The sequence below is a fragment of the Centruroides sculpturatus genome, unplaced genomic scaffold (assembly GCF_000671375.1).
Source record: "Centruroides sculpturatus isolate CEXI.00-Female unplaced genomic scaffold, Cexi_2.0 scaffold79, whole genome shotgun sequence".
In the NCBI taxonomy this organism is placed as follows: Eukaryota; Metazoa; Arthropoda; class Arachnida; order Scorpiones; family Buthidae; genus Centruroides; species Centruroides sculpturatus.
This window is the reverse complement of record NW_019384415.1, coordinates 308274-316608: the sequence shown is the minus strand read 5'-3', so window position 1 is coordinate 316608 and position 8335 is coordinate 308274. Positions and strand designations below refer to the sequence as shown.

At 29.4% G+C, this 8335-nt stretch overlaps 1 long non-coding RNA gene across 2 annotated transcripts; it reads left to right on the top strand.

The window, feature by feature from the left end:
* The first annotated feature begins 1218 nt into the window (after positions 1-1218).
* Positions 1219-7503, top strand: LOC111619149. 2 transcript variants are annotated; one of them, XR_002755700.1, is made up of 3 exons: positions 1219-1282; positions 7340-7376; positions 7452-7503. It is a non-coding gene; the product is annotated as an uncharacterized LOC111619149 (long non-coding RNA). The 2 variants fall into 2 exon arrangements; XR_002755701.1 differs by lacking the exon at positions 1219-1282 and adding an exon at positions 5536-5550.
* Positions 7504-8335: the final 832 nt, after the last annotated feature.

Sequence of the window (8335 nt, the reverse complement as noted above, 5' to 3'; positions counted from 1 at the left end):
TAAGCTATGATACATAAGGCGATAACAATATATAGGTTAAGTGCAGTTAGATACAACTCAGAATAAATGCTTCTAACATACTATACTCCTTCCTTCTAGGGTTAAACTAAAAATACGCTTAGGGAGAGAGAGAGTCCGCAAGTTCAAATAATTACCTCAAAGAGAGCTTTATGTGGCGATTAAGTGTTATGTGGAAATTTCTATGATCTTCTATGGTGTCTTCTCCTTTCATCGGGTCGAGTCCGTTGCACGGAGGTCCGGAGACGAGATGCACACATCGACAAGTATAACTTCCGAGAGATCGCCCTGAGCTTCCGAAGATTCGAGCTTTTATATCATTCGCCTGGGAAAACCGACACGTGATTGACTTTTGTTGACGATGACGGTGCATTCTTCACACCTAAGTGTAAACTTTCTCAGCTAGTTATTATACAATCGGTGAAATCCGATCTAGTTCAAATTCTTCGGGTTTTTTTCCGAAAATATTTAGACTTAACAGAAAATTTGAATTTTTAAGAGGCCCGTAAAAATCCGCGGCCTCACAAAAGTATGGCGATCGGTCAAAAAATGATCCTCAAAGAGTTTTATATCTTTGGACTTAAGAACATATTGGAACGTCTAGAAATCCAATTAAATTTAACAGTAACTTATTTTGATTTGTGAAGATCGAGGGACGAAGAGATGAAAGGAGTCGTATTCTGAGTAGGGTCGGACTTAATGACAAATTTATTTGTTATTATCATTTACAATTTTTTTTATAAAACCCATCGCTATTCTCAAAATTAAGCCTTTTGTCATTTTATAATAGTTAAAATTATGAAAAGAATTTTAAATAAAGTATAACAGATAACGCCACCAAAATTTTAAATATTGCCGGGAAAGTTGAGCAACTCGTTGCTGGTTTATTTAGCATTTAATAAATATTATTATCAGAAAAAATTCAATATTTTAGACAAAAATTTTTTTGTATATACTGTACATAAACGTGCAATTGTTTTTATACATGTTTCATGACAAGATTTTAAATGATTATGAATTTTATTTCATTAATAAAATTAACAATATTAAATTAAAGTTATTGTGCTAGGCGATACTTTTACTGTTTCTATCGATTTGTGCTTATATTAAATACAAATGACTTAATAAATAAAAACAAGAAAATTGTTAGAATACGACAAGTACAAAGTATAAATTTCACTTTCACTAGATTGTCATTGAGTGTTGCAATTCCGTCCTTTCACAGCGCGAATTGTTTTTATTCCAAGCAGGATGGACGATAAAAGTAAGCTTAAATCACTATCAATATAAATTAATATAAGCTAGTTTAATAGATTCCAAGAGAGTCAATATTTTAATTTTTTTAGTCGTCAATCGAGTAGAACTATATTTAATTCTTATAAAATTCAATAAAATCAAATTTTATCAATGTAATATACTGTAAAACTCGTGTAAACTAGAACTGCACGGTACCGAATTATTTTTCCTTTTTGATCTGGTTTTAGTTTTTTTTTTTTTCTATTTGTTTCCAGAATATAGTTGTTCACGCTATGCTCTAAGCGTTATACCTGGAGACGACTTTACTTATTAATATTAAATGTCCGCTTTATTCAGGTTAAGTTACATTCTTCGTACGCAAAATCTTTCATTTTCCCATTGAGTAGGTTTTCAGCTTAAAGCATTATACTGAAATTCGTTTAGTTTTTAAGAACCTCTTCCGTTTAAGCAGGTTTCGAGAGTGGTTAATTATGAATGTAGCTTCTATTATAACAGTTTCGAAGTAAATATGAATCGTAAAGGAATGTCAAGATTTATTATTATTTTATTAATTTTTTTAGAAATAATTTAATATTACGAGGTAACCGATTGGTTTAATTTCGTAATCCTGCATATTTACAGATTATGAAATTTTTTATTTATATTAAGTAAAAACATCTTAAATACGTACTACAGCTACATTTGTATTAGTTAATATTATCATATAAAAATCAAATTGTTTTGTATAGCTGACCCCAAAAAGATTTATCTTCTTAAATTTTCATTATATTGAATATCTGAAATATATATATTTTTTCATATTTATAACTGAATAGCATAGACTGGTAACAAATTTTAGCCCAGAAATATATAGTAAATATACGCCCATATAAGTTACAGTTTTGTTTTTTTTTTCTTTAACTTTTTTTAGTTTGTGGGCACTCCTCTCTCTTTTCCACAAAACTACTTTCTTTCTCATGTCTCTCTCAGATTTCATCTACTTTTAACTTTAAGAGTCGATTATTGGGTTGCATATATATTTCGTTTTAGATGGATCGATCTGCATGATCAAATCAGTCTTTGTTACGTGATATAAATCGCTTCCGTCATGTGTTTTAGTTGGCGGAAATTATACAAGTATGATCGAATCGTATTTACTCTACGAATGAAATTGCTCACAAACGGCAAAACTTCAGTGCACGCCATGAATTCTTGCCGTACAATCTCGCAAAATTGTCTTTTAATACTTATTTTTTCATCTCAGTTTAGCGGATATTTTAATTAATAATGATGTTTCACTTACCATTTACAAGTTTTAAGTACTTTTCATTTCGACAGTAAAACATATTTCTTTGCTCACAACTATAAGTTTGACTATAACCATGGAGGCTGTCATCTTTAATCTTTTTTATCCGATCCAAACGATCCTACTCTCCGTTCAGATTAATTTCATCGCGATCCAGTTGATAGTGTTTGTTTACGTGGATAGTGATTGATCAAATCGCTATAGTTCGTTTGTATACACGATTTGAATACTCAGAATTATCTTAGATCAGTTTTTAATAGGCTAATAGTAACTACCCGCTACTTTTGCATTCGTTACTATTTGCTCTGAGCATCAGTAAAAGAAACGGAGAATAACGAATAAATATTGATTAATGTTTATTGTGCACATCTTTATGTGGTCTGCGGTTTATTTGATTATAAAATTTCATAATTCAAAAAGATATAAAGCCATAAAACGAGATTTATGTTAATCGAATTATTCCCCACTTAAGTACTTTCCGATTTAAGGAGTTTAAAAGATTTAATCTTTTGTTTTAGATCTTCTCGATCTGGACGGTAAAAATATAGCATACATTTCGTTCATATTACTAGTTTGATCGAGCCCACAAGATTGTGGCTGAAGCCAGGGATATTTCCAAAAATTTTAATTCCATCTAAAAATTTGAGTAGCTAAACCGGATTCAAACGAATTCTTTATGGTAAAAAGAATGCTCTTTATACGCATGAGCTATTAATACAGCCATAAAATTACAGAATCGTTAAACAATACAAACTTAGTAAATTTATTGTTATTTCCAAAGCCAGTAAATCTCTTTCAACGGTATACTCTAACATTAAAATGGAACAAAGCAAAACACAAAATTGCGTAGGAATTAATGAAAGTGTTGCTTTTGTTTTTTGTCATTATTACAATTTATTTAGTTACTTTTCCAACTGCTATGAAATCTATGTGTATAATTTATGTTTTTGTTTTTTAAAAATATTAAATAATTCTTAACAATTCGAGTGGTTATTTTTATTTATTTATAGCATAGTACAATGTTACATAATTGTTATTACGATATGTGACTGACATAAAGCGCTAAACTGAAAATTCTTGTTTTGTGATGTCCCAAAAATATAGATAAATTTAAACTTTGGGCCATAGTTTATAACATAAATCGATGAAAATTATTTCACTACGGAATAGAACTGCCATTATGCTTAATGACTTCGAAAATGCGATTCGGCATTGATTTAATTAAATTGTTTAAGATTTCTGGATTAATTTGAAACCAGTACACAATTGTATATTCCAGTTTTAAGTGTTGAAGTCAACAATTTGACGTCATCAACAACGTTCCAACTCAAGTACGAAGTGCTTAGTTCCCATAATTCTATACTCAACAAGATGGATTCCATTCAAATGTCTTACCAATTCATTTGAAAGTAGCAGTCAACAGAACCACCATCACGTTGCCACCTAAAACAATGTGCTCTTTTTCCCTAATATTATTCCAGTAATAAGCTCATCCATCTGGCCCATCCAAATTAAATTTCTTTTCATCACTGAAAACAACCGAGAACCATTGGTAATTCCACACCATGTGATCTTTAGCTCATTGGTTTCTTGCCAATTTGTGTTGTTTTGTTACTGGTGGTTTTTTTCATCACCGCAGCAAATTTTATATGTGGAGTTGCTGAAATTCTTTGATGAACAGTACNTTACTGATAAAAATTTAACAAAATAATTAACTACATATAATTCATACCAAATGGGAAATAATTCTATAAAATATATATTATATTCACCAATTGCTGCCACAATAATTTTACGTGAAATAGATGCGCCAATACGCAATTACTGGAACAGATAGCACATAGCAGTCGTCTGCGTGCAGTGTAGTACTGTTTTGCCCCCGTACATCATAACTTTTCCGTTAGTAATAGAGCCGTGCCGGTTATGTATCTAACATTGTTTCGAGGGAAAATTTTTGTATTGAAATAACGTGAATTGCGGTACAAATTAAAAGTTCGTATATAAATAATTGAGATTTTCTCTGTTACGATTTCCATGTCTAATCATGACTATCATCTGTATAATTCCGGTTTTGGAACTAAGGAAGGTCAGAGACGAACAGACGTCCGGAAATTTATAGCTGTATAGTTTTTTTCAATTTGCAGTTTAATAAGTAGGCCTATACTTCAGTAACCGAGTGAACCAAATCACCGAACGCAGTTAGTCGGCCGTAGATTCGGGATATACCAACGGACTGGCCAAATAGAGTTCCCCGGGTTTTCTTCGCGTTAGTAACACTTAAATTGGAGCCAACTTCAAATAAACTTCATTCCGGAATGCATCCTTCCTCGTACGTCACTCAAGTGTCGAGTTGCCGTAACCAAATAAACGAACTAATTCTAACCAGCGATTATTTATTGTGACATCGTCATGATGCCGAGCTGCAACTTTTCGTCGCAATGTTCTCAATTCTTTTACTGGTGGTCTTATACCACCTGAACATCATACTTTTCCTGTTAGCAATAAAGCCGTTCCAAAGAAATTTTGAATCGGAAATGTTTTCGCAATGATATATATTTAACCGTTTTAATTCTTTAAACAATGGTAGAATTCTGGAAATCGAATCATCAGTTAAACAGGGACACAAAAGCAATATTAGATCAGTCAATTTCTAACAGTTGCTGAAGAATAGAGACAAGCATTCGTTCCATGGATCGTTGCGAAGATTTTTAATGATTATTTTCTCTAACGAATTAAAAATCTTTAACGATTCATCTTCTGAATCGTTCTTTGGAATATTGGAAGCTTGGAAGAGATCGCCCCCATCGCTTCCCTGAATCTTCGCCTAATATTAAATACAAATCAACTGATAAATAAAAACAGAAAATTGCCGGAATATGATAAGTACAAAGTATAAGTTTCACTTCCACTAGATTAACATTGGGTGTTGCAATTCTGTCCTTTAACGGCACACACATTTGTATCTATTTCAAGTAGGATGGACGATAAAAGTAAGTTTAAATCATTATTAATATAATTTAATATAAGCTAGTTTTATAGATGGAAAGAGAGTCAATTTTTTAAGTTTTCAGTCGTCAATCAAGTAGAACTATATGTAATTCTAACTTGTAAAATTCGATAAAACCCAATTTTATCAATGTAATATACAGTAATATTCGGGTAAACTGGAATCGCAGACTACTGATATTTTTTTTCAATTTGGTTTTAGTATTTTTTTTTTTCATTTTCAGAATATAGTTTTTCACGGTATGCTGTAAGAGGTGACTTTACTTATTTATGTTAAATGTCTGCTTTATTTAGATTAGGTTACGTTTTTCGTACGCAAAAATTTTCGTTTTCGCGTTGGTTTCCATCTTAAAATGTAATACAGAAAATCGTTTCGTTTTTAGCAATCTCTTTCGTTTAAGCAGGTTTCGAGAGTGGTTAATTATGAATGTAGCTTCTATTATAACAGTTNGTTCGTTTGCGCAGTTTTTGATGAGTCATATTATTCTTAACTTGGACGGAAATGAAATTTGTTACAACGTTGCACTTAGTCTTTCATATTTGTTGTTAGTAATTTAAAAGACATTTTGAAACACATGCAGAACGATAACAATTACACAAAAATGAAAAGGGAACTCGAGTACATTTATCGAGAGCCACAAATAATCCTTCAAAGAGTTGCAGGTTGGCCACCCCTGATATATACTTTTTGAACACACTATATAACATAGAAAGTATTATCATATACAGTACAACATATTATATATCAAGTATATAACATTATATATCGATCAAATTTTGACCCCCTCGATTTTTTCATTTCTATATGTTTCGCCATTCAAAGAGCCCAAATATGTAAAAAATTTTCATTACAAAATTAGTATATGTTGTGTATATGTCGACATTAATTTTCCATTATATTTTACCATTAGATGAGCCAAAAATTTTGAAATTTAGCAAGGTAATTTCTATATATAAGAAAGTGATATTATTAAATTTTGGTGTTTAAAGGTTAATGGGTACAGCAAGAGGGATTCACGTGTCATATCTCTAGTGGGGTGGGACTTAATTACGATTTTTACTCGTTATTAGCATTTACAATTTATTTAGAAAATAATCTTTCCTTGAAAATTAAATCCTTTGCCTTTTCATAATTATTAATAATATAAATATTATTCTAAAAATAAAATGTCATACAAACAAATTTTAACTTCAAACTTATGTCATAGAGTATTTTAGATTTAAATATTTCTTTAAATAGAAAAATTTCTCATAATTCAACAAAATTACTTCTTTTAAACTTTTGTTAATAATTTAATTATATATCGCAGTATAATTGAAAATTATTGAACTTTATAATGATCCACTTAACCTTTTATTCGTGTGCCCGAAACTCGAGAAGGGCCATTCTCAGCTTTTACAGTATAAAGCCAAATTAGTAATTCTTCAAAGTTAACAAAGCTGCATTGTTAATAATGAAGAAACCATTTTTACTCTGTAAACTATTCTCCGTGTTAATTAATAGGCCTATTTCTGTATGGATAATGAAGAGTTAAAACAAAGTTAATCTTTACAAAATTTCAGACGTCACTAAAAATACTAATAGTTTCAAATAATATATATTGACTTAAATTTTTCTTATATTAAGTTTATTTATTTTTATTTATTTAATAAGATATATTAAATAAATTTTACATCAAAAATTCTTTAGTACAAAATTATTATATATTCATCTTTTATAATCACAAAACAAAAATCTTTGTATTAATTTTTACTGAAATTATTTATTTTTAGATAAGTTTATCCCAAAAGCAGTCGCTCCTGAAAATAGGTATAACTATCTATTTATTTTATAAATATTTAAGGAAATATTTATATGACAATATTATTTTCTTTTGTTATTCAGAAAGACAAGAATCTATCCCTCTTCAGAACCTAAGGAAACGGATAAACCAAAAGAAAATAGTTCTGGAAACGATGGAAAAGGAAAAGAAAAGAAAAATAAATGCTGAATAAACGAATTAAATATGAAAACAGATAATACTAAATACTGAAAAATGTTCTGATAAACTTTATATGTTTTAATTAAATTTTTTACTACACTCATTTTTCTAGACTATAAGCATTTTTATATTATTATTTAACAACAAAATATATATATTTGAATGTTTCAAAAATATAGATAATAAAACAGAATTGTAAATTTTCAAGCAAAATAAACTTACGAAAATAATAATAAATAATGTCAAGTAATAGTTTAACTTTGTTGTCAAGTAATAATTTGAATATTGAATCAAAAACTTTTCAAAATGCCACCTGGAAGGGAGTTTAATATGGAAGAAATTGCAAAAATATGGAAATTAAAAGCAGATGGTTGTCGTGTCAAGAAAATTACTGTTTTAATAAACAGATTTACTAGAATTTATAACATTTATACATAAATCTGATTGAAAACTGATGGGTGCATTCTTGCTCGAAAAATTTATGCTAATAACAGGCATTTTAAGACATTTTCAGAGCTTAAAAAGAAATCATTGCCTGCTGGTTTGAAATGGATTCAGAAATCGTACAATTTAATTAAATCAATTTCCAATCTCATTTTTGAAGTCATTAAACATAATGGCAATTCTATTACATATTAAAACAATTTTCATTTATTTATGTTATTATATATGGCTGAAAGTTTAAATTTATCTATATTTTTGGACCATTACAGAACAAGAATTCTGTGTTTAACACTTTATGTAACTGTAAAAAATTGTAAAAACAATTATATAACATTGTATTATG